At 47.9% G+C, this 22,500-nt stretch overlaps 58 non-coding genes across 58 annotated transcripts; all 58 read right to left on the reverse strand.

Moving 5' to 3' along the window:
* Window positions 1–38: 38 nt before the first annotated feature.
* LOC144461021 (5S ribosomal RNA) lies at window positions 39–157 on the reverse strand. The gene has a single exon (XR_013489740.1). It is a non-coding gene; the product is annotated as a 5S ribosomal RNA (ribosomal RNA).
* A 273-nt stretch (window positions 158–430) lies between these two features.
* On the reverse strand, window positions 431–549 carry LOC144460510 (5S ribosomal RNA). The gene has a single exon (XR_013489228.1). It is a non-coding gene; the product is annotated as a 5S ribosomal RNA (ribosomal RNA).
* A 264-nt stretch (window positions 550–813) lies between these two features.
* On the reverse strand, window positions 814–931 carry LOC144461193 (5S ribosomal RNA). The gene has a single exon (XR_013489912.1). It is a non-coding gene; the product is annotated as a 5S ribosomal RNA (ribosomal RNA).
* A 283-nt stretch (window positions 932–1,214) lies between these two features.
* Window positions 1,215–1,333, reverse strand: LOC144460511 (5S ribosomal RNA). Its single transcript, XR_013489229.1, has one exon. It is a non-coding gene; the product is annotated as a 5S ribosomal RNA (ribosomal RNA).
* Window positions 1,334–1,597: 264 nt separating this feature from the next.
* Window positions 1,598–1,716, reverse strand: LOC144460512 (5S ribosomal RNA). The gene has a single exon (XR_013489230.1). It is a non-coding gene; the product is annotated as a 5S ribosomal RNA (ribosomal RNA).
* A 263-nt stretch (window positions 1,717–1,979) lies between these two features.
* LOC144460945 (5S ribosomal RNA) lies at window positions 1,980–2,098 on the reverse strand. The gene has a single exon (XR_013489664.1). It is a non-coding gene; the product is annotated as a 5S ribosomal RNA (ribosomal RNA).
* Window positions 2,099–2,383: 285 nt separating this feature from the next.
* Window positions 2,384–2,502, reverse strand: LOC144460991 (5S ribosomal RNA). The gene has a single exon (XR_013489710.1). It is a non-coding gene; the product is annotated as a 5S ribosomal RNA (ribosomal RNA).
* A 265-nt stretch (window positions 2,503–2,767) lies between these two features.
* LOC144460896 (5S ribosomal RNA) lies at window positions 2,768–2,886 on the reverse strand. The gene has a single exon (XR_013489615.1). It is a non-coding gene; the product is annotated as a 5S ribosomal RNA (ribosomal RNA).
* Window positions 2,887–3,172: 286 nt separating this feature from the next.
* Window positions 3,173–3,291, reverse strand: LOC144460513 (5S ribosomal RNA). The gene has a single exon (XR_013489231.1). It is a non-coding gene; the product is annotated as a 5S ribosomal RNA (ribosomal RNA).
* Window positions 3,292–3,555: 264 nt separating this feature from the next.
* On the reverse strand, window positions 3,556–3,674 carry LOC144461145 (5S ribosomal RNA). The gene has a single exon (XR_013489864.1). It is a non-coding gene; the product is annotated as a 5S ribosomal RNA (ribosomal RNA).
* Window positions 3,675–3,938: 264 nt separating this feature from the next.
* Window positions 3,939–4,057, reverse strand: LOC144460514 (5S ribosomal RNA). Its single transcript, XR_013489232.1, has one exon. It is a non-coding gene; the product is annotated as a 5S ribosomal RNA (ribosomal RNA).
* Window positions 4,058–4,343: 286 nt separating this feature from the next.
* LOC144461065 (5S ribosomal RNA) lies at window positions 4,344–4,462 on the reverse strand. Its single transcript, XR_013489784.1, has one exon. It is a non-coding gene; the product is annotated as a 5S ribosomal RNA (ribosomal RNA).
* A 285-nt stretch (window positions 4,463–4,747) lies between these two features.
* LOC144460515 (5S ribosomal RNA) lies at window positions 4,748–4,866 on the reverse strand. The gene has a single exon (XR_013489233.1). It is a non-coding gene; the product is annotated as a 5S ribosomal RNA (ribosomal RNA).
* A 286-nt stretch (window positions 4,867–5,152) lies between these two features.
* On the reverse strand, window positions 5,153–5,271 carry LOC144461094 (5S ribosomal RNA). The gene has a single exon (XR_013489813.1). It is a non-coding gene; the product is annotated as a 5S ribosomal RNA (ribosomal RNA).
* A 264-nt stretch (window positions 5,272–5,535) lies between these two features.
* Window positions 5,536–5,654, reverse strand: LOC144460516 (5S ribosomal RNA). Its single transcript, XR_013489234.1, has one exon. It is a non-coding gene; the product is annotated as a 5S ribosomal RNA (ribosomal RNA).
* Window positions 5,655–5,918: 264 nt separating this feature from the next.
* LOC144460517 (5S ribosomal RNA) lies at window positions 5,919–6,037 on the reverse strand. Its single transcript, XR_013489235.1, has one exon. It is a non-coding gene; the product is annotated as a 5S ribosomal RNA (ribosomal RNA).
* A 263-nt stretch (window positions 6,038–6,300) lies between these two features.
* LOC144460519 (5S ribosomal RNA) lies at window positions 6,301–6,419 on the reverse strand. The gene has a single exon (XR_013489237.1). It is a non-coding gene; the product is annotated as a 5S ribosomal RNA (ribosomal RNA).
* A 283-nt stretch (window positions 6,420–6,702) lies between these two features.
* Window positions 6,703–6,821, reverse strand: LOC144460981 (5S ribosomal RNA). The gene has a single exon (XR_013489700.1). It is a non-coding gene; the product is annotated as a 5S ribosomal RNA (ribosomal RNA).
* Window positions 6,822–7,084: 263 nt separating this feature from the next.
* Window positions 7,085–7,203, reverse strand: LOC144460520 (5S ribosomal RNA). The gene has a single exon (XR_013489238.1). It is a non-coding gene; the product is annotated as a 5S ribosomal RNA (ribosomal RNA).
* Window positions 7,204–7,467: 264 nt separating this feature from the next.
* On the reverse strand, window positions 7,468–7,586 carry LOC144460521 (5S ribosomal RNA). The gene has a single exon (XR_013489239.1). It is a non-coding gene; the product is annotated as a 5S ribosomal RNA (ribosomal RNA).
* A 264-nt stretch (window positions 7,587–7,850) lies between these two features.
* Window positions 7,851–7,969, reverse strand: LOC144460522 (5S ribosomal RNA). Its single transcript, XR_013489240.1, has one exon. It is a non-coding gene; the product is annotated as a 5S ribosomal RNA (ribosomal RNA).
* A 263-nt stretch (window positions 7,970–8,232) lies between these two features.
* LOC144461194 (5S ribosomal RNA) lies at window positions 8,233–8,350 on the reverse strand. The gene has a single exon (XR_013489913.1). It is a non-coding gene; the product is annotated as a 5S ribosomal RNA (ribosomal RNA).
* A 283-nt stretch (window positions 8,351–8,633) lies between these two features.
* LOC144460523 (5S ribosomal RNA) lies at window positions 8,634–8,752 on the reverse strand. Its single transcript, XR_013489241.1, has one exon. It is a non-coding gene; the product is annotated as a 5S ribosomal RNA (ribosomal RNA).
* Window positions 8,753–9,016: 264 nt separating this feature from the next.
* LOC144460524 (5S ribosomal RNA) lies at window positions 9,017–9,135 on the reverse strand. Its single transcript, XR_013489242.1, has one exon. It is a non-coding gene; the product is annotated as a 5S ribosomal RNA (ribosomal RNA).
* A 264-nt stretch (window positions 9,136–9,399) lies between these two features.
* LOC144460946 (5S ribosomal RNA) lies at window positions 9,400–9,518 on the reverse strand. Its single transcript, XR_013489665.1, has one exon. It is a non-coding gene; the product is annotated as a 5S ribosomal RNA (ribosomal RNA).
* Window positions 9,519–9,803: 285 nt separating this feature from the next.
* LOC144460992 (5S ribosomal RNA) lies at window positions 9,804–9,922 on the reverse strand. Its single transcript, XR_013489711.1, has one exon. It is a non-coding gene; the product is annotated as a 5S ribosomal RNA (ribosomal RNA).
* A 265-nt stretch (window positions 9,923–10,187) lies between these two features.
* On the reverse strand, window positions 10,188–10,306 carry LOC144460908 (5S ribosomal RNA). The gene has a single exon (XR_013489627.1). It is a non-coding gene; the product is annotated as a 5S ribosomal RNA (ribosomal RNA).
* A 286-nt stretch (window positions 10,307–10,592) lies between these two features.
* LOC144460525 (5S ribosomal RNA) lies at window positions 10,593–10,711 on the reverse strand. The gene has a single exon (XR_013489243.1). It is a non-coding gene; the product is annotated as a 5S ribosomal RNA (ribosomal RNA).
* A 264-nt stretch (window positions 10,712–10,975) lies between these two features.
* On the reverse strand, window positions 10,976–11,094 carry LOC144461146 (5S ribosomal RNA). The gene has a single exon (XR_013489865.1). It is a non-coding gene; the product is annotated as a 5S ribosomal RNA (ribosomal RNA).
* Window positions 11,095–11,358: 264 nt separating this feature from the next.
* On the reverse strand, window positions 11,359–11,477 carry LOC144460526 (5S ribosomal RNA). Its single transcript, XR_013489244.1, has one exon. It is a non-coding gene; the product is annotated as a 5S ribosomal RNA (ribosomal RNA).
* Window positions 11,478–11,763: 286 nt separating this feature from the next.
* LOC144461066 (5S ribosomal RNA) lies at window positions 11,764–11,882 on the reverse strand. Its single transcript, XR_013489785.1, has one exon. It is a non-coding gene; the product is annotated as a 5S ribosomal RNA (ribosomal RNA).
* A 285-nt stretch (window positions 11,883–12,167) lies between these two features.
* On the reverse strand, window positions 12,168–12,286 carry LOC144460527 (5S ribosomal RNA). The gene has a single exon (XR_013489245.1). It is a non-coding gene; the product is annotated as a 5S ribosomal RNA (ribosomal RNA).
* Window positions 12,287–12,572: 286 nt separating this feature from the next.
* On the reverse strand, window positions 12,573–12,691 carry LOC144461095 (5S ribosomal RNA). The gene has a single exon (XR_013489814.1). It is a non-coding gene; the product is annotated as a 5S ribosomal RNA (ribosomal RNA).
* A 264-nt stretch (window positions 12,692–12,955) lies between these two features.
* LOC144460528 (5S ribosomal RNA) lies at window positions 12,956–13,074 on the reverse strand. The gene has a single exon (XR_013489246.1). It is a non-coding gene; the product is annotated as a 5S ribosomal RNA (ribosomal RNA).
* A 264-nt stretch (window positions 13,075–13,338) lies between these two features.
* LOC144460530 (5S ribosomal RNA) lies at window positions 13,339–13,457 on the reverse strand. The gene has a single exon (XR_013489248.1). It is a non-coding gene; the product is annotated as a 5S ribosomal RNA (ribosomal RNA).
* Window positions 13,458–13,721: 264 nt separating this feature from the next.
* LOC144460531 (5S ribosomal RNA) lies at window positions 13,722–13,840 on the reverse strand. The gene has a single exon (XR_013489249.1). It is a non-coding gene; the product is annotated as a 5S ribosomal RNA (ribosomal RNA).
* Window positions 13,841–14,123: 283 nt separating this feature from the next.
* LOC144460982 (5S ribosomal RNA) lies at window positions 14,124–14,242 on the reverse strand. The gene has a single exon (XR_013489701.1). It is a non-coding gene; the product is annotated as a 5S ribosomal RNA (ribosomal RNA).
* A 263-nt stretch (window positions 14,243–14,505) lies between these two features.
* On the reverse strand, window positions 14,506–14,624 carry LOC144460532 (5S ribosomal RNA). The gene has a single exon (XR_013489250.1). It is a non-coding gene; the product is annotated as a 5S ribosomal RNA (ribosomal RNA).
* Window positions 14,625–14,910: 286 nt separating this feature from the next.
* LOC144461022 (5S ribosomal RNA) lies at window positions 14,911–15,029 on the reverse strand. Its single transcript, XR_013489741.1, has one exon. It is a non-coding gene; the product is annotated as a 5S ribosomal RNA (ribosomal RNA).
* A 272-nt stretch (window positions 15,030–15,301) lies between these two features.
* Window positions 15,302–15,420, reverse strand: LOC144460533 (5S ribosomal RNA). Its single transcript, XR_013489251.1, has one exon. It is a non-coding gene; the product is annotated as a 5S ribosomal RNA (ribosomal RNA).
* Window positions 15,421–15,684: 264 nt separating this feature from the next.
* On the reverse strand, window positions 15,685–15,802 carry LOC144461195 (5S ribosomal RNA). The gene has a single exon (XR_013489914.1). It is a non-coding gene; the product is annotated as a 5S ribosomal RNA (ribosomal RNA).
* Window positions 15,803–16,085: 283 nt separating this feature from the next.
* Window positions 16,086–16,204, reverse strand: LOC144460534 (5S ribosomal RNA). The gene has a single exon (XR_013489252.1). It is a non-coding gene; the product is annotated as a 5S ribosomal RNA (ribosomal RNA).
* Window positions 16,205–16,468: 264 nt separating this feature from the next.
* On the reverse strand, window positions 16,469–16,587 carry LOC144460535 (5S ribosomal RNA). The gene has a single exon (XR_013489253.1). It is a non-coding gene; the product is annotated as a 5S ribosomal RNA (ribosomal RNA).
* A 264-nt stretch (window positions 16,588–16,851) lies between these two features.
* LOC144460947 (5S ribosomal RNA) lies at window positions 16,852–16,970 on the reverse strand. The gene has a single exon (XR_013489666.1). It is a non-coding gene; the product is annotated as a 5S ribosomal RNA (ribosomal RNA).
* A 285-nt stretch (window positions 16,971–17,255) lies between these two features.
* Window positions 17,256–17,374, reverse strand: LOC144461243 (5S ribosomal RNA). Its single transcript, XR_013489962.1, has one exon. It is a non-coding gene; the product is annotated as a 5S ribosomal RNA (ribosomal RNA).
* Window positions 17,375–17,639: 265 nt separating this feature from the next.
* LOC144460536 (5S ribosomal RNA) lies at window positions 17,640–17,758 on the reverse strand. Its single transcript, XR_013489254.1, has one exon. It is a non-coding gene; the product is annotated as a 5S ribosomal RNA (ribosomal RNA).
* Window positions 17,759–18,044: 286 nt separating this feature from the next.
* LOC144461023 (5S ribosomal RNA) lies at window positions 18,045–18,163 on the reverse strand. Its single transcript, XR_013489742.1, has one exon. It is a non-coding gene; the product is annotated as a 5S ribosomal RNA (ribosomal RNA).
* Window positions 18,164–18,435: 272 nt separating this feature from the next.
* On the reverse strand, window positions 18,436–18,554 carry LOC144460537 (5S ribosomal RNA). The gene has a single exon (XR_013489255.1). It is a non-coding gene; the product is annotated as a 5S ribosomal RNA (ribosomal RNA).
* Window positions 18,555–18,818: 264 nt separating this feature from the next.
* LOC144461196 (5S ribosomal RNA) lies at window positions 18,819–18,936 on the reverse strand. The gene has a single exon (XR_013489915.1). It is a non-coding gene; the product is annotated as a 5S ribosomal RNA (ribosomal RNA).
* A 283-nt stretch (window positions 18,937–19,219) lies between these two features.
* LOC144460538 (5S ribosomal RNA) lies at window positions 19,220–19,338 on the reverse strand. Its single transcript, XR_013489256.1, has one exon. It is a non-coding gene; the product is annotated as a 5S ribosomal RNA (ribosomal RNA).
* A 264-nt stretch (window positions 19,339–19,602) lies between these two features.
* Window positions 19,603–19,721, reverse strand: LOC144460539 (5S ribosomal RNA). Its single transcript, XR_013489257.1, has one exon. It is a non-coding gene; the product is annotated as a 5S ribosomal RNA (ribosomal RNA).
* A 264-nt stretch (window positions 19,722–19,985) lies between these two features.
* Window positions 19,986–20,104, reverse strand: LOC144460948 (5S ribosomal RNA). The gene has a single exon (XR_013489667.1). It is a non-coding gene; the product is annotated as a 5S ribosomal RNA (ribosomal RNA).
* Window positions 20,105–20,389: 285 nt separating this feature from the next.
* On the reverse strand, window positions 20,390–20,508 carry LOC144461244 (5S ribosomal RNA). The gene has a single exon (XR_013489963.1). It is a non-coding gene; the product is annotated as a 5S ribosomal RNA (ribosomal RNA).
* A 265-nt stretch (window positions 20,509–20,773) lies between these two features.
* Window positions 20,774–20,892, reverse strand: LOC144460541 (5S ribosomal RNA). Its single transcript, XR_013489259.1, has one exon. It is a non-coding gene; the product is annotated as a 5S ribosomal RNA (ribosomal RNA).
* Window positions 20,893–21,178: 286 nt separating this feature from the next.
* LOC144461024 (5S ribosomal RNA) lies at window positions 21,179–21,297 on the reverse strand. Its single transcript, XR_013489743.1, has one exon. It is a non-coding gene; the product is annotated as a 5S ribosomal RNA (ribosomal RNA).
* Window positions 21,298–21,569: 272 nt separating this feature from the next.
* LOC144460542 (5S ribosomal RNA) lies at window positions 21,570–21,688 on the reverse strand. The gene has a single exon (XR_013489260.1). It is a non-coding gene; the product is annotated as a 5S ribosomal RNA (ribosomal RNA).
* Window positions 21,689–21,952: 264 nt separating this feature from the next.
* Window positions 21,953–22,070, reverse strand: LOC144461198 (5S ribosomal RNA). The gene has a single exon (XR_013489917.1). It is a non-coding gene; the product is annotated as a 5S ribosomal RNA (ribosomal RNA).
* A 283-nt stretch (window positions 22,071–22,353) lies between these two features.
* Window positions 22,354–22,472, reverse strand: LOC144460543 (5S ribosomal RNA). Its single transcript, XR_013489261.1, has one exon. It is a non-coding gene; the product is annotated as a 5S ribosomal RNA (ribosomal RNA).
* Between the last annotated feature and the right edge of the window lie 28 nt (window positions 22,473–22,500).

A 22,500-nucleotide genomic window follows, 5' to 3' on the forward strand; every position in this document is an offset into this window, starting at 1 on the left:
GGAGCAGCGCCCTCTGCTGATGAAAGGTGAGAATAAAAAGCTTACAGCACCGGGTATTCCCAGGCGGTCTCCCATCCAAGTACTGACCCGGCCCGACCCTGCTTAGCTTCCGAGATCTGACGAGATCGGGCGTATTCAGGGTGATATGGCCGTAAGCCATGGAAGAGCATGCACGCACGCCATTTATAGATGGTAAAACATCAGCAAGGGTGGATGGCAAATGGTAATCTGTCATTTTCCTGCACTCAACAAGCGCCATGACAAGACCCACACGCCATTTAGTTTTCAGTTAATGCACATATACTCACTGACAAATTAAAAAAAAAAAAAAAAAAAAAAAAGAGAGTTTGTCCACTGGTGCTGTTTTCCAAGGAGCTGGCTCCAGTAAAGGAGGAGCAGCGCCCTCTGCTGATGAAAGGTGAGAATAAAAAGCTTACAGCACCGGGTATTCCCAGGCGGTCTCCCATCCAAGTACTGACCCGGCCCGACCCTGCTTAGCTTCCGAGATCGGACGAGATCGGGCGTATTCAGGGTGGTATGGCCGTAAGCCATGGAAGAGCATGCACGCACGCCATTTATAGATGGTAAAACATCAGCAAGGGTGGATGGCAAATGGTAATCTGTCATTTTCCTGCACTCAACAAGCGCCATGACAAGACCCACACGCCATTTAGTTTTCAGTTGATGCACATATACTCACTGACAAATAAAAAAAAAAAAAAAAGAGAGTTTGTCCACTGGTGCTGTTTTCCAAGGAGCTGGCTCCAGTAAATGAGGAGCAGCGCCCTCTGCTGATGAAAGGTGAGAACAAAAAGCTTACAGCACCGGGTATTCCCAGGCGGTCTCCATCCAAGTACTGACCCGGCCCGACCCTGCTTAGCTTCCGAGATCGGACGAGATCGGGCGTATTCAGGGTGGTATGGCCGTAAGCCATGGAAGAGCATGCACGCACACCATTTATAGATGGTAAAACATCAGCAAGGGTGGATGGCAAATGGTAATCTGTCATTTTCCTGCACTCAACAAGCACCATGACAAGACCCACACGCCATTTAGTTTTGAGTTGATGCACATATACTCATTGAGAAATTAAAAAAAAAAAAAAAGTAAAAAAAAGGGAAAAAAAGGAGTTTGTCCACTGGTGCTGTTTTCCAAGGAGCTGGCTCCAGTAAAGGAGGAGCAGCGCCCTCTGCTGATGAAAGGTGAGAATAAAAAGCTTACAGCACCGGGTATTCCCAGGCGGTCTCCCATCCAAGTACTGACCCGGCCCGACCCTGCTTAGCTTCCGAGATCGGACGAGATCGGGCGTATTCAGGGTGGTATGGCCGTAAGCCATGGAAGAGCATGCACGCACGCCATTTATAGATGGTAAAACATCAGCAAGGGTGGATGGCAAATGGTAATCTGTCATTTTCCTGCACTCAACAAGCGCCATGACAAGACCCACACGCCATTTACTTTTCAGTTAATGCACATATACTCACTGACAAATTAAAACAAAAAAAAAAGAGAGTTTGTCCACTGGTGCTGTTTTCCAAGGAGCTGGCTCCAGTAAAGGAGGAGCAGCGCCCTCTGCTGATGAAAGGTGAGAATAAAAAGCTTACAGCACCGGGTATTCCCAGGCGGTCTCCCATCCAAGTACTGACCCGGCCCGACCCTGCTTAGCTTCCGAGATCGGACGAGATCGGGCGTATTCAGGGTGGTATGGCCGTAAGCCATGGAAGAGCATGCACGCACGCCATTTATAGATGGTAAAACATCAGCAAGGGTGGATGGCAAATGGTAATCTGTCATTTTCCTGCACTCAACAAGCGCCATGACAAGACCCACACGCCATTTAGTTTTCAGTTAATGCACATAAACTCACTGACAAATTAAAAAAAAAAAAAAGAGAGTTTGTCCACTGGTGCTGTTTTCCAAGGAGCTGGCTCCAGTAAAGGAGGAGCAGCGCCCTCTGCTGATGAAAGATGAGAATAAAAAGCTTACAGCACCGGGTATTCCCAGGCGGTCTCCCATCCAAGTACTGACCCGGCCCGACCCTGCTTAGCTTCCGAGATCGGACGAGATCGGGCGTATTCAGGGTGATATGGCCGTAAGCCATGGAAGAGCATGCACGCACGCCATTTATAGATGGTAAAACATCAGCAAGGGTGGATGGCAAATGGTAATCTGTCATTTTCCTGCACTCAACAAGCACCATGACAAGACCCACACGCCATTTACTTTTGAGTTAATGCACATATACTCATTGAGAAATTAAAAAAAACAAAAAAGGAAAAAAAAGGGAAAAAAAGGAGAGTTTGTCCACTGGTGCTGTTTTCCAAGGAGCTGGCTCCAGTAAAGGAGGAGCACCGCCCTCTGCTGATGAAAGGTGAGAATAAAAAGTTTACAGCACCGGGTATTCCCAGGCGGTCTCCCATCCAAGTACTGACCCGGCCCGACCCTGCTTAGCTTCCGAGATCGGACGAGATCGGGCGTATTCAGGGTGGTATGGCCGTAAGCCATGGAAGAGCATGCACGCACGCCATTTATAGATGGTAAAACATCAGCAAGGGTGGATGGCAAATGGTAATCTGTCATTTTCCTGCACTCAACAAGCGCCATGACAAGACCCACACGCCATTTAGTTTTCAGTTGATGCACATATACTCACTGACAAATTAAAAAAAAAAAAAAAAGAGAGTTTGTCCACTGGTGCTGTTTTCCAAGGAGCTGGCTCCAGTAAAGGAGGAGCAGCGCCCTCTGCTGATGAAAGGTGAGAATAAAAAGCTTACAGCACCGGGTATTCCCAGGCGGTCACCCATCCAAGTACTGACCCGGCCCGACCCTGCTTAGCTTCCGAGATCTGACGAGATCGGGCGTATTCAGGGTGGTATGGCCGTAAGCCATGGAAGAGCATGCACGCACGCCATTTATAGATGGTAAAACATCAGCAAGGGTGGATGGCAAATGGTAATCTGTCATTTTCCTGCACTCAACAAGCACCATGACAAGACCCACACGCCATTTACTTTTCAGTTAAGGCACATATACTCATTGAGAAATTAAAAAAAAACAAAAAAGGAAAAAAAAGGGTAAAAAAGCAGAGTTTGTCCACTTGTGCTGTTTTCCAAGGAGCTGGCTCCAGTAAAGGAGGAGCAGCGCCCTCTGCTGATGAAAGGTGAGAATAAAAAGCTTACAGCACCGGGTATTCCCAGGCGGTCTCCCATCCAAGTACTGACCCGGCCCGACCCTGCTTAGCTTCCGAGATCGGACGAGATCGGGCGTATTCAGGGTGGTATGGCCGTAAGCCATGGAAGAGCATGCACGCACGCCATTTATAGATGGTAAAACATCAGCAAGGGTGGATGGCAAATGGTAATCTGTCATTTTCCTGCACTCAACAAGCGCCATGACAAGACCCACACGCCATTTAGTTTTCAGTTGATGCACATATACTCACTGACAAATAAAAAAAAAAAAAAAAGAGAGTTTGTCAACTGGTGCTGTTTTCCAAGGAGCTGGCTCCAGTAAAGGAGGAGCAGCGCCCTCTGCTGATGAAAGGTGAGAATAAAAAGCTTACAGCACCGGGTATTCCCAGGCAGTCTCCCATCCAAGTACTGACCCGGCCCGACCCTGCTTAGCTTCCGAGATCGGAGGAGATCGGGCGTATTCAGGGTGGTATGGCCGTAAGCCATGGAAGAGCATGCACGCACGCCATTTATAGATGGTAAAACATCAGCAAGGGTGGATGGCAAATGGTAATCTGTCATTTTCCTGCACTCAACAAGCACCATGACAAGACCCACAAGCCATTTACTTTTCAGTTAATGCACATATACTCACTGACAAATTAAAACAAAAAAAAAAGAGAGTTTGTCCACTGGTGCTGTTTTCCAAGGAGCTGGCTCCAGTAAAGGAGGAGCAGCGCCCTCTGCTGATGAAATTTGAGAATAAAAAGCTTACAGCACCGGGTATTCCCAGGCGGTCTCCCATCCAAGTACTGACCCGGCCCGACCCTGCTTAGCTTCCGAGATCGGACGAGATCGGGCGTATTCAGGGTGGTATGGCCGTAAGCCATGGAAGAGCATGCACGCACGCCATTTATAGATGGTAAAACATCAGCAAGGGTGGATGGCAAATGGTAATCTGTCATTTTCCTGCACACAACAAGCACCATGACAAGACCCACACGCCATTTACTTTTCAGTTAATGCACATATACTCATTGAGAAATTAAAGAAAAACAAAAAAGGAAAAAAAAGGGAAAAAAAGGAGAGTTTGTCCACTTGTGCTGTTTTCCAAGGAGCTGGCTCCAGTAAAGGAGGAGCAGCGCCCTCTGCTGATGAAAGGTGAGAACAAAAAGCTTACAGCACCGGGTATTCCCAGGCGGTCTCCCATCCAAGTACTGACCCGGCCCGACCCTGCTTAGCTTCCGAGATCGGACAAGATCGGGCGTATTCAGGGTGGTATGGCCGTAAGCCATGGAAGAGCATGCACGCACGACATTTATAGATGGTAAAACATCAGCAAGGGTGGATGGCAAATGGTAATCTGTCATTTTCCTGCACTCAACAAGCACCATGACAAGACCCACACGCCATTTAGTTTTGAGTTAATGCACATATACTCATTGAGAAATTAAAAAAAACAAAAAAGGAAAAAAAAGGGAAAAAAAGGAGAGTTTGTCCACTGGTGCTGTTTTCCAAGGAGCTGGCTCCAGTAAAGGAGGAGCAGCGCCCTCTGCTGATGAAAGGTGAGAATAAAAAGCTTACAGCACCGGGTATTCCCAGGCGGTCTCCCATCCAAGTACTGACCCGGCCCGACCCTGCTTAGCTTCCGAGATCGGACGAGATCGGGCGTATTCAGGGTGGTATGGCCGTAAGCCATGGAAGAGCATGCACGCACGCCATTTATAGATGGTAAAACATCAGCAAGGGTGGATGGCAAATGGTAATCTGTCATTTTCCTGCACTCAACAAGCACCATGACAAGACCCACACGCCATTTACTTTTCAGTTAATGCACATATACTCATTGAGAAATTAAAGAAAAACAAAAAAGGAAAAAAAAGGGAAATAAAGGAGAGTTTGTCCACATGTGCTGTTTTCCAAGGAGCTGGCTCCAGTAAAGGAGGAGCAGCGCCCTCTGCTGATGAAAGGTGAGAATAAAAAGCTTACAGCACCGGGTATTCCCAGGCGGTCTCCCATCCAAGTACTGACCCGGCCCGACCCTGCTTAGCTTCCGAGATCGCACGAGATCGGGCATATTCAGGGTGGTATGGCCGTAAGCCATGGAAGAGCATGCACGCACGCCATTTATAGATGGTAAAACATCAGCAAGGGTGGATGGCAAATGGTAATCTGTCATTTTCCTGCACTCAACAAGCGCCATGACAAGACCCACACGCCATTTAGTTTTCAGTTAATGCACATATACTCACTGACAAATTAAAAAAAAAAAAAAAGAGAGTTTGTCCACTGGTGCTGTTTTCCAAGGAGCTGGCTCCAGTAAAGGAGGAGCAGCGCCCTCTGCTGATGAAAGGTGAGAATAAAAAGCTTACAGCACCGGGTATTCCCAGGCGGTCTCCCATCCAAGTACTGACCCGGCCCGACCCTGCTTAGCTTCCGAGATCGGACGAGATCGGGCGTATTCAGGGTGGTATGGCCGTAAGCCGTGGAAGAGCATGCACGCACGCCATTTATAGATGGTAAAACATCAGCAAGGGTGGATGGCAAATGGTAATCTGTCATTTTCCTGCACTCAACAAGTGCCATGACAAGACCCACACGCCATTTAGTTTTCAGTTAATGCACATATACTCACTGACAAATTAAAACAAAAAAAAAAGAGAGTTTGTCCACTGGTGCTGTTTTCCAAGGAGCTGGCTCCAGTAAAGGAGGAGCAGCGCCCTCTGCTGATGAAAGGTGAGAATAAAAAGCTTACAGCACCGGGTATTCCCAGGCGGTCTCCCATCCAAGTACTGACCCGGCCCGACCCTGCTTAGCTTCCGAGATCGGACGAGATCGGGCGTATTCAGGGTGGTATGGCCGTAAGCCATGGAAGAGCATGCACGCACGCCATTTATAGATGGTAAAACATCAGCAAGGGTGGATGGCAAATGGTAATCTGTCATTTTCCTGCACTCAACAAGCGCCATGACAAGACCCACACGCCATTTAGTTTTCAGTTGATGCACATATACTCACTGACAAATAAAAAAAAAAAAAAAGAGAGTTTGTCCACTGGTGCTGTTTTCCAAGGAGCTGGCTCCAGTAAAGGAGGAGCAGCGCCCTCTGCTGATGAAAGGTGAGAACAAAAAGCTTACAGCACCGGGTATTCCCAGGCGGTCTCCCATCCAAGTACTGACCCGGCCCGACCCTGCTTAGCTTCCGAGATCGGACGAGATCGGGCGTATTCAGGGTGGTATGGCCGTAAGCCATGGAAGAGCATGCACGCACACCATTTATAGATGGTAAAACATCAGCAAGGGTGGATGGCAAATGGTAATCTGTCATTTTCCTGCACTCAACAAGCACCATGACAAGACCCACACGCCATTTAGTTTTGAGTTGATGCACATATACTCATTGAGAAATTAAAAAAAACAAAAAAGGAAAAAAAAGGGAAAAAAAGGAGTTTGTCCACTGGTGCTGTTTTCCAAGGAGCTGGCTCCAGTAAAGGAGGAGCAGCGCCCTCTGCTGATGAAAGGTGAGAATAAAAAGCTTACAGCACCGGGTATTCCCAGGCAGTCTCCCATCCAAGTACTGACCCGGCCCGACCCTGCTTAGCTTCCGAGATCGGACGAGATCGGGCGTATTCAGGGTGGTATGGCCGTAAGCCATGGAAGAGCATGCACGCACGCCATTTATAGATGGTAAAACATCAGCAAGGGTGGATGGCAAATGGTAATCTGTCATTTTCCTGCACTCAACAAGCGCCATGACAAGACCCACACGCCATTTAGTTTTCAGTTAATGCACATATACTCACTGACAAATTAAAACAAAAAAAAAGAGAGTTTGTCCACTGGTGCTGTTTTCCAAGGAGCTGGCTCCAGTAAAGGAGGAGCAGCGCCCTCTGCTGATGAAAGGTGAGAATAAAAAGCTTACAGCACCGGGTATTCCCAGGCGGTCTCCCATCCAAGTACTGACCCGGCCCGACCCTGCTTAGCTTCCGAGATCGGACGAGATCGGGCGTATTCAGGGTGGTATGGCCGTAAGCCGTGGAAGAGCATGCACGCACGCCATTTATAGATGGTAAAACATCAGCAAGGGTGGATGGCAAATGGTAATCTGTCATTTTCCTGCACTCAACAAGTGCCATGACAAGACCCACACGCCATTTAGTTTTCAGTTAATGCACATATACTCACTGACAAATTAAAACAAAAAAAAAAGAGAGTTTGTCCACTGGTGCTGTTTTCCAAGGAGCTGGCTCCAGTAAAGGAGGAGCAGCGCCCTCTGCTGATGAAAGGTGAGAATAAAAAGCTTACAGCACCGGGTATTCCCAGGCGGTCTCCCATCCAAGTACTGACCCGGCCCGACCCTGCTTAGCTTCCGAGATCGGACGAGATCGGGCGTATTCAGGGTGGTATGGCCGTAAGCCATGGAAGAGCATGCACGCACGCCATTTATAGATGGTAAAACATCAGCAAGGGTGGATGGCAAATGGTAATCTGTCATTTTCCTGCACTCAACAAGCGCCATGACAAGACCCACACGCCATTTAGTTTTCAGTTGATGCACATATACTCACTGACAAATTAAAAAAAAAAAAAAAGAGAGTTTGTCCACTGGTGCTGTTTTCCAAGGAGCTGGCTCCAGTAAAGGAGGAGCAGCGCCCTCTGCTGATGAAAGGTGAGAATAAAAAGCTTACAGCACCGGGTATTCCCAGGCGGTCTCCCATCCAAGTACTGACCCGGCCCGACCCTGCTTAGCTTCCGAGATCGGACGAGATCGGGCGTATTCAGGGTGGTATGGCCGTAAGCCATGGAAGAGCATGCACGCACGCCATTTATAGATGGTAAAACATCAGCAAGGGTGGATGGCAAATGGTAATCTGTCATTTTCCTGCACTCAACAAGCGCCATGACAAGACCCACACGCCATTTAGTTTTCAGTTGATGCACATATACTCACTGACAAATAAAAAAAAAAAAAAAGAGAGTTTGTCCACTGGTGCTGTTTTCCAAGGAGCTGGCTCCAGTAAATGAGGAGCAGCGCCCTCTGCTGATGAAAGGTGAGAACAAAAAGCTTACAGCACCGGGTATTCCCAGGCGGTCTCCATCCAAGTACTGACCCGGCCCGACCCTGCTTAGCTTCCGAGATCGGACGAGATCGGGCGTATTCAGGGTGGTATGGCCGTAAGCCATGGAAGAGCATGCACGCACACCATTTATAGATGGTAAAACATCAGCAAGGGTGGATGGCAAATGGTAATCTGTCATTTTCCTGCACTCAACAAGCACCATGACAAGACCCACACGCCATTTAGTTTTGAGTTGATGCACATATACTCATTGAGAAATTAAAAAAAAAAAAAAAGTAAAAAAAAGGGAAAAAAAGGAGTTTGTCCACTGGTGCTGTTTTCCAAGGAGCTGGCTCCAGTAAAGGAGGAGCAGCGCCCTCTGCTGATGAAAGGTGAGAATAAAAAGCTTACAGCACCGGGTATTCCCAGGCGGTCTCCCATCCAAGTACTGACCCGGCCCGACCCTGCTTAGCTTCCGAGATCGGACGAGATCGGGCGTATTCAGGGTGGTATGGCCGTAAGCCATGGAAGAGCATGCACGCACGCCATTTATAGATGGTAAAACATCAGCAAGGGTGGATGGCAAATGGTAATCTGTCATTTTCCTGCACTCAACAAGCGCCATGACAAGACCCACACGCCATTTACTTTTCAGTTAATGCACATATACTCACTGACAAATTAAAACAAAAAAAAAAGAGAGTTTGTCCACTGGTGCTGTTTTCCAAGGAGCTGGCTCCAGTAAAGGAGGAGCAGCGCCCTCTGCTGATGAAAGGTGAGAATAAAAAGCTTACAGCACCGGGTATTCCCAGGCGGTCTCCCATCCAAGTACTGACCCGGCCCGACCCTGCTTAGCTTCCGAGATCGGACGAGATCGGGCGTATTCAGGGTGGTATGGCCGTAAGCCATGGAAGAGCATGCACGCACGCCATTTATAGATGGTAAAACATCAGCAAGGGTGGATGGCAAATGGTAATCTGTCATTTTCCTGCACTCAACAAGCGCCATGACAAGACCCACACGCCATTTAGTTTTCAGTTAATGCACATAAACTCACTGACAAATTAAAAAAAAAAAAAAAGAGAGTTTGTCCACTGGTGCTGTTTTCCAAGGAGCTGGCTCCAGTAAAGGAGGAGCAGCGCCCTCTGCTGATGAAAGATGAGAATAAAAAGCTTACAGCACCGGGTATTCCCAGGCGGTCTCCCATCCAAGTACTGACCCGGCCCGACCCTGCTTAGCTTCCGAGATCGGACGAGATCGGGCGTATTCAGGGTGATATGGCCGTAAGCCATGGAAGAGCATGCACGCACGCCATTTATAGATGGTAAAACATCAGCAAGGGTGGATGGCAAATGGTAATCTGTCATTTTCCTGCACTCAACAAGCACCATGACAAGACCCACACGCCATTTACTTTTGAGTTAATGCACATATACTCATTGAGAAATTAAAAAAAACAAAAAAGGAAAAAAAAGGGAAAAAAAGGAGAGTTTGTCCACTGGTGCTGTTTTCCAAGGAGCTGGCTCCAGTAAAGGAGGAGCACCGCCCTCTGCTGATGAAAGGTGAGAATAAAAAGTTTACAGCACCGGGTATTCCCAGGCGGTCTCCCATCCAAGTACTGACCCGGCCCGACCCTGCTTAGCTTCCGAGATCGGACGAGATCGGGCGTATTCAGGGTGGTATGGCCGTAAGCCATGGAAGAGCATGCACGCACGCCATTTATAGATGGTAAAACATCAGCAAGGGTGGATGGCAAATGGTAATCTGTCATTTTCCTGCACTCAACAAGCGCCATGACAAGACCCACACGCCATTTAGTTTTCAGTTGATGCACATATACTCACTGACAAATTAAAAAAAAAAAAAAAAGAGAGTTTGTCCACTGGTGCTGTTTTCCAAGGAGCTGGCTCCAGTAAAGGAGGAGCAGCGCCCTCTGCTGATGAAAGGTGAGAATAAAAAGCTTACAGCACCGGGTATTCCCAGGCGGTCACCCATCCAAGTACTGACCCGGCCCGACCCTGCTTAGCTTCCGAGATCTGACGAGATCGGGCGTATTCAGGGTGGTATGGCCGTAAGCCATGGAAGAGCATGCACGCACGCCATTTATAGATGGTAAAACATCAGCAAGGGTGGATGGCAAATGGTAATCTGTCATTTTCCTGCACTCAACAAGCACCATGACAAGACCCACACGCCATTTACTTTTCAGTTAAGGCACATATACTCATTGAGAAATTAAAAAAAAACAAAAAAGGAAAAAAAAGGGTAAAAAAGCAGAGTTTGTCCACTTGTGCTGTTTTCCAAGGAGCTGGCTCCAGTAAAGGAGGAGCAGCGCCCTCTGCTGATGAAAGGTGAGAATAAAAAGCTTACAGCACCGGGTATTCCCAGGCGGTCTCCCATCCAAGTACTGACCCGGCCCGACCCTGCTTAGCTTCCGAGATCGGACGAGATCGGGCGTATTCAGGGTGGTATGGCCGTAAGCCATGGAAGAGCATGCACGCACGCCATTTATAGATGGTAAAACATCAGCAAGGGTGGATGGCAAATGGTAATCTGTCATTTTCCTGCACTCAACAAGCGCCATGACAAGACCCACACGCCATTTAGTTTTCAGTTGATGCACATATACTCACTGACAAATAAAAAAAAAAAAAAAAGAGAGTTTGTCAACTGGTGCTGTTTTCCAAGGAGCTGGCTCCAGTAAAGGAGGAGCAGCGCCCTCTGCTGATGAAAGGTGAGAATAAAAAGCTTACAGCACCGGGTATTCCCAGGCAGTCTCCCATCCAAGTACTGACCCGGCCCGACCCTGCTTAGCTTCCGAGATCGGAGGAGATCGGGCGTATTCAGGGTGGTATGGCCGTAAGCCATGGAAGAGCATGCACGCACGCCATTTATAGATGGTAAAACATCAGCAAGGGTGGATGGCAAATGGTAATCTGTCATTTTCCTGCACTCAACAAGCACCATGACAAGACCCACACGCCATTTACTTTTCAGTTAATGCACATATACTCACTGACAAATTAAAACAAAAAAAAAAGAGAGTTTGTCCACTGGTGCTGTTTTCCAAGGAGCTGGCTCCAGTAAAGGAGGAGCAGCGCCCTCTGCTGATGAAATTTGAGAATAAAAAGCTTACAGCACCGGGTATTCCCAGGCGGTCTCCCATCCAAGTACTGACCCGGCCCGACCCTGCTTAGCTTCCGAGATCGGACGAGATCGGGCGTATTCAGGGTGGTATGGCCGTAAGCCATGGAAGAGCATGCACGCACGCCATTTATAGATGGTAAAACATCAGCAAGGGTGGATGGCAAATGGTAATCTGTCATTTTCCTGCACACAACAAGCACCATGACAAGACCCACACGCCATTTACTTTTCAGTTAATGCACATATACTCATTGAGAAATTAAAGAAAAACAAAAAAGGAAAAAAAAGGGAAAAAAAGGAGAGTTTGTCCACTTGTGCTGTTTTCCAAGGAGCTGGCTCCAGTAAAGGAGGAGCAGCGCCCTCTGCTGATGAAAGGTGAGAACAAAAAGCTTACAGCACCGGGTATTCCCAGGCGGTCTCCCATCCAAGTACTGACCCGGCCCGACCCTGCTTAGCTTCCGAGATCGGACAAGATCGGGCGTATTCAGGGTGGTATGGCCGTAAGCCATGGAAGAGCATGCACGCACGACATTTATAGATGGTAAAACATCAGCAAGGGTGGATGGCAAATGGTAATCTGTCATTTTCCTGCACTCAACAAGCACCATGACAAGACCCACACGCCATTTAGTTTTGAGTTAATGCACATATACTCATTGAGAAATTAAAAAAAACAAAAAAGGAAAAAAAAGGGAAAAAAAGGAGAGTTTGTCCACTGGTGCTGTTTTCCAAGGAGCTGGCTCCAGTAAAGGAGGAGCAGCGCCCTCTGCTGATGAAAGGTGAGAATAAAAAGCTTACAGCACCGGGTATTCCCAGGCGGTCTCCCATCCAAGTACTGACCCGGCCCGACCCTGCTTAGCTTCCGAGATCGGACGAGATCGGGCGTATTCAGGGTGGTATGGCCGTAAGCCATGGAAGAGCATGCACGCACGCCATTTATAGATGGTAAAACATCAGCAAGGGTGGATGGCAAATGGTAATCTGTCATTTTCCTGCACTCAACAAGCACCATGACAAGACCCACACGCCATTTACTTTTCAGTTAATGCACATATACTCATTGAGAAATTAAAGAAAAACAAAAAAGGAAAAAAAAGGGAAATAAAGGAGAGTTTGTCCACATGTGCTGTTTTCCAAGGAGCTGGCTCCAGTAAAGGAGGAGCAGCGCCCTCTGCTGATGAAAGGTGAGAATAAAAAGCTTACAGCACCGGGTATTCCCAGGCGGTCTCCCATCCAAGTACTGACCCGGCCCGACCCTGCTTAGCTTCCGAGATCGCACGAGATCGGGCATATTCAGGGTGGTATGGCCGTAAGCCATGGAAGAGCATGCACGCACGCCATTTATAGATGGTAAAACATCAGCAAGGGTGGATGGCAAATGGTAATCTGTCATTTTCCTGCACTCAACAAGCGCCATGACAAGACCCACACGCCATTTAGTTTTCAGTTAATGCACATATACTCACTGACAAATTAAAAAAAAAAAAAAAGAGAGTTTGTCCACTGGTGCTGTTTTCCAAGGAGCTGGCTCCAGTAAAGGAGGAGCAGCGCCCTCTGCTGATGAAAGGTGAGAATAAAAAGCTTACAGCACCGGGTATTCCCAGGCGGTCTCCCATCCAAGTACTGACCCGGCCCGACCCTGCTTAGCTTCCGAGATCGGACGAGATCGGGCGTATTCAGGGTGGTATGGCCGTAAGCCGTGGAAGAGCATGCACGCACGCCATTTATAGATGGTAAAACATCAGCAAGGGTGGATGGCAAATGGTAATCTGTCATTTTCCTGCACTCAACAAGTGCCATGACAAGACCCACACGCCATTTAGTTTTCAGTTAATGCACATATACTCACTGACAAATTAAAACAAAAAAAAAAGAGAGTTTGTCCACTGGTGCTGTTTTCCAAGGAGCTGGCTCCAGTAAAGGAGGAGCAGCGCCCTCTGCTGATGAAAGGTGAGAATAAAAAGCTTACAGCACCGGGTATTCCCAGGCGGTCTCCCATCCAAGTACTGACCCGGCCCGACCCTGCTTAGCTTCCGAGATCGGACGAGATCGGGCGTATTCAGGGTGGTATGGCCGTAAGCCATGGAAGAGCATGCACGCACGCCATTTATAGATGGTAAAACATCAGCAAGGGTGGATGGCAAATGGTAATCTGTCATTTTCCTGCACTCAACAAGCGCCATGACAAGACCCACACGCCATTTAGTTTTCAGTTGATGCACATATACTCACTGACAAATAAAAAAAAAAAAAAAAGAGAGTTTGTCCACTGGTGCTGTTTTCCAAGGAGCTGGCTCCAGTAAAGGAGGAGCAGCGCCCTCTGCTGATGAAAGGTGAGAACAAAAAGCTTACAGCACCGGGTATTCCCAGGCGGTCTCCCATCCAAGTACTGACCCGGCCCGACCCTGCTTAGCTTCCGAGATCGGACGAGATCGGGCGTATTCAGGGTGGTATGGCCGTAAGCCATGGAAGAGCATGCACGCACACCATTTATAGATGGTAAAACATCAGCAAGGGTGGATGGCAAATGGTAATCTGTCATTTTCCTGCACTCAACAAGCACCATGACAAGACCCACACGCCATTTAGTTTTGAGTTGATGCACATATACTCATTGAGAAATTAAAAAAAACAAAAAAGGAAAAAAAAGGGAAAAAAAGGAGTTTGTCCACTGGTGCTGTTTTCCAAGGAGCTGGCTCCAGTAAAGGAGGAGCAGCGCCCTCTGCTGATGAAAGGTGAGAATAAAAAGCTTACAGCACCGGGTATTCCCAGGCAGTCTCCCATCCAAGTACTGACCCGGCCCGACCCTGCTTAGCTTCCGAGATCGGACGAGATCGGGCGTATTCAGGGTGGTATGGCCGTAAGCCATGGAAGAGCATGCACGCACGCCATTTATAGATGGTAAAACATCAGCAAGGGTGGATGGCAAATGGTAATCTGTCATTTTCCTGCACTCAACAAGCGCCATGACAAGACCCACACGCCATTTAGTTTTCAGTTAATGCACATATACTCACTGACAAATTAAAACAAAAAAAAAGAGAGTTTGTCCACTGGTGCTGTTTTCCAAGGAGCTGGCTCCAGTAAAGGAGGAGCAGCGCCCTCTGCTGATGAAATTTGAGAATAAAAAGCTTACAGCACCGGGTATTCCCAGGCGGTCTCCCATCCAAGTACTGACCCGGCCCGACCCTGCTTAGCTTCCGAGATCGGACGAGATCGGGCGTATTCAGGGTGGTATGGCCGTAAGCCATGGAAGAGCATGTACGCACGCCATTTATAGATGGTAAAACATCAGCAAGGGTGGATGGCAAATGGTAATCTGTCATTTTCCTGCACTCAACAAGCACCATGACAAGACCCACACGCCATTTACTTTTCAGTTAATGCACATATACTCATTGAGAAATTAAAGAAAAACAAAAAAGGAAAAAAAAGGGAAAAAAAGGAGAGTTTGTCCACTTGTGCTGTTTTCCAAGGAGCTGGCTCCAGTAAAGGAGGAGCAGCGCCCTCTGCTGATGAAAGGTGAGAATAAAAAGCTTACAGCACCGGGTATTCCCAGGCGGTCTCCCATCCAAGTACTGACCCGGCCCGACCCTGCTTAGCTTCCGAGATCTGACGAGATCGGGCGTATTCAGGGTGATATGGCCGTAAGCCATGGAAGAGCATGCACGCACGCCATTTATAGATGGTAAAACATCAGCAAGGGTGGATGGCAAATGGTAATCTGTCATTTTCCTGCACTCAACAAGCGCCATGACAAGACCCACACGCCATTTAGTTTTCAGTTAATGCACATATACTCACTGACAAATTAAAAAAAAAAAAAAAAAAAAAAAGAGAGTTTGTCCACTGGTGCTGTTTTCCAAGGAGCTGGCTCCAGTAAAGGAGGAGCAGCGCCCTCTGCTGATGAAAGGTGAGAATAAAAAGCTTACAGCACCGGGTATTCCCAGGCGGTCTCCCATCCAAGTACTGACCCGGCCCGACCCTGCTTAGCTTCCGAGATCGGACGAGATCGGGCGTATTCAGGGTGGTATGGCCGTAAGCCATGGAAGAGCATGCACGCACGCCATTTATAGATGGTAAAACATCAGCAAGGGTGGATGGCAAATGGTAATCTGTCATTTTCCTGCACTCAACAAGCGCCATGACAAGACCCACACGCCATTTAGTTTTCAGTTGATGCACATATACTCACTGACAAATAAAAAAAAAAAAAAAAGAGAGTTTGTCCACTGGTGCTGTTTTCCAAGGAGCTGGCTCCAGTAAATGAGGAGCAGCGCCCTCTGCTGATGAAAGGTGAGAACAAAAAGCTTACAGCACCGGGTATTCCCAGGCGGTCTCCATCCAAGTACTGACCCGGCCCGACCCTGCTTAGCTTCCGAGATCGGACGAGATCGGGCGTATTCAGGGTGGTATGGCCGTAAGCCATGGAAGAGCATGCACGCACACCATTTATAGATGGTAAAACATCAGCAAGGGTGGATGGCAAATGGTAATCTGTCATTTTCCTGCACTCAACAAGCACCATGACAAGACCCACACGCCATTTAGTTTTGAGTTGATGCACATATACTCATTGAGAAATTAAAAAAAACAAAAAAGGAAAAAAAAGGGAAAAAAAGGAGTTTGTCCACTGGTGCTGTTTTCCAAGGAGCTGGCTCCAGTAAAGGAGGAGCAGCGCCCTCTGCTGATGAAAGGTGAGAATAAAAAGCTTACAGCACCGGGTATTCCCAGGCGGTCTCCCATCCAAGTACTGACCCGGCCCGACCCTGCTTAGCTTCCGAGATCGGACGAGATCGGGCGTATTCAGGGTGGTATGGCCGTAAGCCATGGAAGAGCATGCACGCACGCCATTTATAGATGGTAAAACATCAGCAAGGGTGGATGGCAAATGGTAATCTGTCATTTTCCTGCACTCAACAAGCGCCATGACAAGACCCACACGCCATTTACTTTTCAGTTAATGCACATATACTCACTGACAAATTAAAACAAAAAAAAAAGAGAGTTTGTCCACTGGTGCTGTTTTCCAAGGAGCTGGCTCCAGTAAAGGAGGAGCAGCGCCCTCTGCTGATGAAAGGTGAGAATAAAAAGCTTACAGCACCGGGTATTCCCAGGCGGTCTCCCATCCAAGTACTGACCCGGCCCGACCCTGCTTAGCTTCCGAGATCGGACGAGATCGGGCGTATTCAGGGTGGTATGGCCGTAAGCCATGGAAGAGCATGCACGCACGCCATTTATAAATGGTAAAACATCAGCAAGGGTGGATGGCAAATGGTAATCTGTCATTTTCCTGCACTCAACAAGCGCCATGACAAGACCCACACGCCATTTAGTTTTCAGTTAATGCACATAAACTCACTGACAAATTAAAAAAAAAAAAAAAGAGAGTTTGTCCACTGGTGCTGTTTTCCAAGGAGCTGGCTCCAGTAAAGGAGGAGCAGCGCCCTCTGCTGATGAAAGATGAGAATAAAAAGCTTACAGCACCGGGTATTCCCAGGCGGTCTCCCATCCAAGTACTGACCCGGCCCGACCCTGCTTAGCTTCCGAGATCGGACGAGATCGGGCGTATTCAGGGTGATATGGCCGTAAGCCATGGAAGAGCATGCACGCACGCCATTTATAGATGGTAAAACATCAGCAAGGGTGGATGGCAAATGGTAATCTGTCATTTTCCTGCACTCAACAAGCACCATGACAAGACCCACACGCCATTTAGTTTTGAGTTAATGCACATATACTCATTGAGAAATTAAAAAAAACAAAAAAGGAAAAAAAAGGGAAAAAAAGGAGAGTTTGTCCACTGGTGCTGTTTTCCAAGGAGCTGGCTCCAGTAAAGGAGGAGCACCGCCCTCTGCTGATGAAAGGTGAGAATAAAAAGTTTACAGCACCGGGTATTCCCAGGCGGTCTCCCATCCAAGTACTGACCCGGCCCGACCCTGCTTAGCTTCCGAGATCGGACGAGATCGGGCGTATTCAGGGTGTTATGGCCGTAAGCCATGGAAGAGCATGCACGCACGCCATTTATAGATGGTAAAACATCAGCAAGGGTGGATGGCAAATGGTAATCTGTCATTTTCCTGCACTCAACAAGCGCCATGACAAGACCCACACGCCATTTAGTTTTCAGTTGATGCACATATACTCACTGACAAATTAAAAAAAAAAAAAAAAGAGAGTTTGTCCACTGGTGCTGTTTTCCAAGGAGCTGGCTCCAGTAAAGGAGGAGCAGCGCCCTCTGCTGATGAAATTTGAGAATAAAAAGCTTACAGCACCGGGTATTCCCAGGCGGTCTCCCATCCAAGTACTGACCCGGCCCGACCCTGCTTAGCTTCCGAGATCGGACGAGATCGGGCGTATTCAGGGTGGTATGGCCGTAAGCCATGGAAGAGCATGCACGCACGCCATTTATAGATGGTAAAACATCAGCAAGGGTGGATGGCAAATGGTAATCTGTCATTTTCCTGCACTCAACAAGCACCATGACAAGACCCACACGCCATTTACTTTTCAGTTAATGCACATATACTCATTGAGAAATTAAAGAAAAACAAAAAAGGAAAAAAAAGGGAAAAAAAGGAGAGTTTGTCCACTTGTGCTGTTTTCCAAGGAGCTGGCTCCAGTAAAGGAGGAGCAGCGCCCTCTGCTGATGAAAGGTGAGAATAAAAAGCTTACAGCACCGGGTATTCCCAGGCGGTCTCCCATCCAAGTACTGACCCGGCCCGACCCTGCTTAGCTTCCGAGATCTGACGAGATCGGGCGTATTCAGGGTGATATGGCCGTAAGCCATGGAAGAGCATGCACGCACGCCATTTATAGATGGTAAAACATCAGCAAGGGTGGATGGCAAATGGTAATCTGTCATTTTCCTGCACTCAACAAGCGCCATGACAAGACCCACACGCCATTTAGTTTTCAGTTAATGCACATATACTCACTGACAAATTAAAAAAAAAAAAAAAAAAAAAAAGAGAGTTTGTCCACTGGTGCTGTTTTCCAAGGAGCTGGCTCCAGTAAAGGAGGAGCAGCGCCCTCTGCTGATGAAAGGTGAGAATAAAAAGCTTACAGCACCGGGTATTCCCAGGCGGTCTCCCATCCAAGTACTGACCCGGCCCGACCCTGCTTAGCTTCCGAGATCGGACGAGATCGGGCGTATTCAGGGTGGTATGGCCGTAAGCCATGGAAGAGCATGCACGCACGCCATTTATAGATGGTAAAACATCAGCAAGGGTGGATGGCAAATGGTAATCTGTCATTTTCCTGCACTCAACAAGCGCCATGACAAGACCCACACGCCATTTAGTTTTCAGTTGATGCACATATACTCACTGACAAATAAAAAAAAAAAAAAAAGAGAGTTTGTCCACTGGTGCTGTTTTCCAAGGAGCTGGCTCCAGTAAATGAGGAGCAGCGCCCTCTGCTGATGAAAGGTGAGAACAAAAAGCTTACAGCACCGGGTATTCCCAGGCGGTCTCCATCCAAGTACTGACCCGGCCCGACCCTGCTTAGCTTCCGAGATCGGACGAGATCGGGCGTATTCAGGGTGGTATGGCCGTAAGCCATGGAAGAGCATGCACGCACACCATTTATAGATGGTAAAACATCAGCAAGGGTGGATGGCAAATGGTAATCTGTCATTTTCCTGCACTCAACAAGCACCATGACAAGACCCACACGCCATTTAGTTTTGAGTTGATGCACATATACTCATTGAGAAATTAAAAAAAACAAAAAAGGAAAAAAAAGGGAAAAAAAGGAGTTTGTCCACTGGTGCTGTTTTCCAAGGAGCTGGCTCCAGTAAAGGAGGAGCAGCGCCCTCTGCTGATGAAAGGTGAGAATAAAAAGCTTACAGCACCGGGTATTCCCAGGCGGTCTCCCATCCAAGTACTGACCCGGCCCGACCCTGCTTAGCTTCCGAGATCGGACGAGATCGGGCGTATTCAGGGTGGTATGGCCGTAAGCCATGGAAGAGCATGCACGCACGCCATTTATAGATGGTAAAACATCAGCAAGGGTGGATGGCAAATGGTAATCTGTCATTTTCCTGCACTCAACAAGCGCCATGACAAGACCCACACGCCATTTACTTTTCAGTTAATGCACATATACTCACTGACAAATTAAAACAAAAAAAAAAGAGAGTTTGTCCACTGGTGCTGTTTTCCAAGGAGCTGGCTCCAGTAAAGGAGGAGCAGCGCCCTCTGCTGATGAAAGGTGAGAATAAAAAGCTTACAGCACCGGGTATTCCCAGGCGGTCTCCCATCCAAGTACTGACCCGGCCCGACCCTGCTTAGCTTCCGAGATCGGACGAGATCGGGCGTATTCAGGGTGGTATGGCCGTAAGCCATGGAAGAGCATGCACGCACGCCATTTATAAATGGTAAAACATCAGCAAGGGTGGATGGCAAATGGTAATCTGTCATTTTCCTGCACTCAACAAGCGCCATGACAAGACCCACACGCCATTTAGTTTTCAGTTAATGCACATAAACTCACTGACAAATTAAAAAAAAAAAAAAAGAGAGTTTGTCCACTGGTGCTGTTTTCCAAGGAGCTGGCTCCAGTAAAGGAGGAGCAGCGCCCTCTGCTGATGAAAGATGAGAATAAAAAGCTTACAGCACCGGGTATTCCCAGGCGGTCTCCCATCCAAGTACTGACCCGGCCCGACCCTGCTTAGCTTCCGAGATCGGACGAGATCGGGCGTATTCAGGGTGATATGGCCGTAAGCCATGGAAGAGCATGCACGCACGCCATTTATAGATGGTAAAACATCAGCAAGGGTGGATGGCAAATGGTAATCTGTCATTTTCCTGCACTCAACAAGCACCATGACAAGACCCACACGCCATTTAGTTTTGAGTTAATGCACATATACTCATTGAGAAATTAAAAAAAACAAAAAAGGAAAAAAAAGGGAAAAAAAGGAGAGTTTGTCCACTGGTGCTGTTTTCCAAGGAGCTGGCTCCAGTAAAGGAGGAGCACCGCCCTCTGCTGATGAAAGGTGAGAATAAAAAGTTTACAGCACCGGGTATTCCCAGGCGGTCTCCCATCCAAGTACTGACCCGGCCCGACCCTGCTTAGCTTCCGAGATCGGACGAGATCGGGCGTATTCAGGGTGTTATGGCCGTAAGCCATGGAAGAGCATGCACGCACGCCATTTATAGATGGTAAAACATCAGCAAGGGTGGATGGCAAATGGTAATCTGTCATTTTCCTGCACTCAACAAGCGCCATGACAAGACCCACACGCCATTTAGTTTTCAGTTGATGCACATATACTCACTGACAAATTAAAAAAAAAAAAAAAAGAGAGTTTGTCCACTGGTGCTGTTTTCCAAGGAGCTGGCTCCAGTAAAGGAGGAGCAGCGCCCTCTGCTGATGAAATTTGAGAATAAAAAGCTTACAGCACCGGGTATTCCCAGGCGGTCTCCCATCCAAGTACTGACCCGGCCCGACCCTGCTTAGCTTCCGAGATCGGACGAGATCGGGCGTATTCAGGGTGGTATGGCCGTAAGCCATGGAAGAGCATGCACGCACGCCATTTATAGATGGTAAAACATCAGCAAGGGTGGATGGCAAATGGTAATCTGTCATTTTCCTGCACTCAACAAGCACCATGACAAGACCCACACGCCATTTACTTTTCAGTTAATGCACATATACTCATTGAGAAATTAAAGAAAAACAAAAAAGGAAAAAAAAGGGAAAAAAAGGAGAGTTTGTCCACTTGTGCTGTTTTCCAAGGAGCTGGCTCCAGTAAAGGAGGAGCAGCGCCCTCTGCTGATGAAAGGTGAGAATAAAAAGCTTACAGCACCGGGTATTCCCAGGCGGTCTCCCATCCAAGTACTGACCCGGCCCGACCCTGCTTAGCTTCCGAGATCTGACGAGATCGGGCGTATTCAGGGTGATATGGCCGTAAGCCATGGAAGAGCATGCACGCACGCCATTTATAGATGGTAAAACATCAGCAAGGGTGGATGGCAAATGGTAATCTGTCATTTTCCTGCACTCAACAAGCGCCATGACAAGACCCACACGCCATTTAGTTTTCAGTTAATGCACATATACTCACTGACAAATTAAAAAAAAAAAAAAAAAAAAAAAGAGAGTTTGTCCACTGGTGCTGTTTTCCAAGGAGCTGGCTCCAGTAAAGGAGGAGCAGCGCCCTCTGCTGATGAAAGGTGAGAATAAAAAGCTTACAGCACCGGGTATTCCCAGGCGGTCTCCCATCCAAGTACTGACCCGGCCCGACCCTGCTTAGCTTCCGAGATCGGACGAGATCGGGCGTATTCAGGGTGGTATGGCCGTAAGCCATGGAAGAGCATGCACGCACGCCATTTATAGATGGTAAAACATCAGCAAGGGTGGATGGCAAATGGTAATCTGTCATTTTCCTGCACTCAACAAGCGCCATGACAAGACCCACACGCCATTTAGTTTTCAGTTGATGCACATATACTCACTGACAAATAAAAAAAAAAAAAAAAGAGAGTTTGTCCACTGGTGCTGTTTTCCAAGGAGCTGGCTCCAGTAAATGAGGAGCAGCGCCCTCTGCTGATGAAAGGTGAGAACAAAAAGCTTACAGCACCGGGTATTCCCAGGCGGTCTCCATCCAAGTACTGACCCGGCCCGACCCTGCTTAGCTTCCGAGATCGGACGAGATCGGGCGTATTCAGGGTGGTATGGCCGTAAGCCATGGAAGAGCATGCACGCACACCATTTATAGATGGTAAAACATCAGCAAGGGTGGATGGCAAATGGTAATCTGTCATTTTCCTGCACTCAACAAGCACCATGACAAGACCCACACGCCATTTAGTTTTGAGTTGATGCACATATACTCATTGAGAAATTAAAAAAAACAAAAAAGGAAAAAAAAGGGAAAAAAAGGAGTTTGTCCACTGGTGCTGTTTTCCAAGGAGCTGGCTCCAGTAAAGGAGGAGCAGCGCCCTCTGCTGATGAAAGGTGAGAATAAAAAGCTTACAGCACCGGGTATTCCCAGGCGGTCTCCCATCCAAGTACTGACCCGGCCCGACCCTGCTTAGCTTCCGAGATCGGACGAGATCGGGCGTATTCAGGGTGGTATGGCCGTAAGCCATGGAAGAGCATGCACGCACGCCATTT

The sequence above is a fragment of the Epinephelus lanceolatus genome, chromosome 22 (genome assembly GCF_041903045.1).
Source record: "Epinephelus lanceolatus isolate andai-2023 chromosome 22, ASM4190304v1, whole genome shotgun sequence".
Lineage (NCBI taxonomy): Eukaryota > Metazoa > Chordata > Actinopteri > Perciformes > Serranidae > Epinephelus > Epinephelus lanceolatus.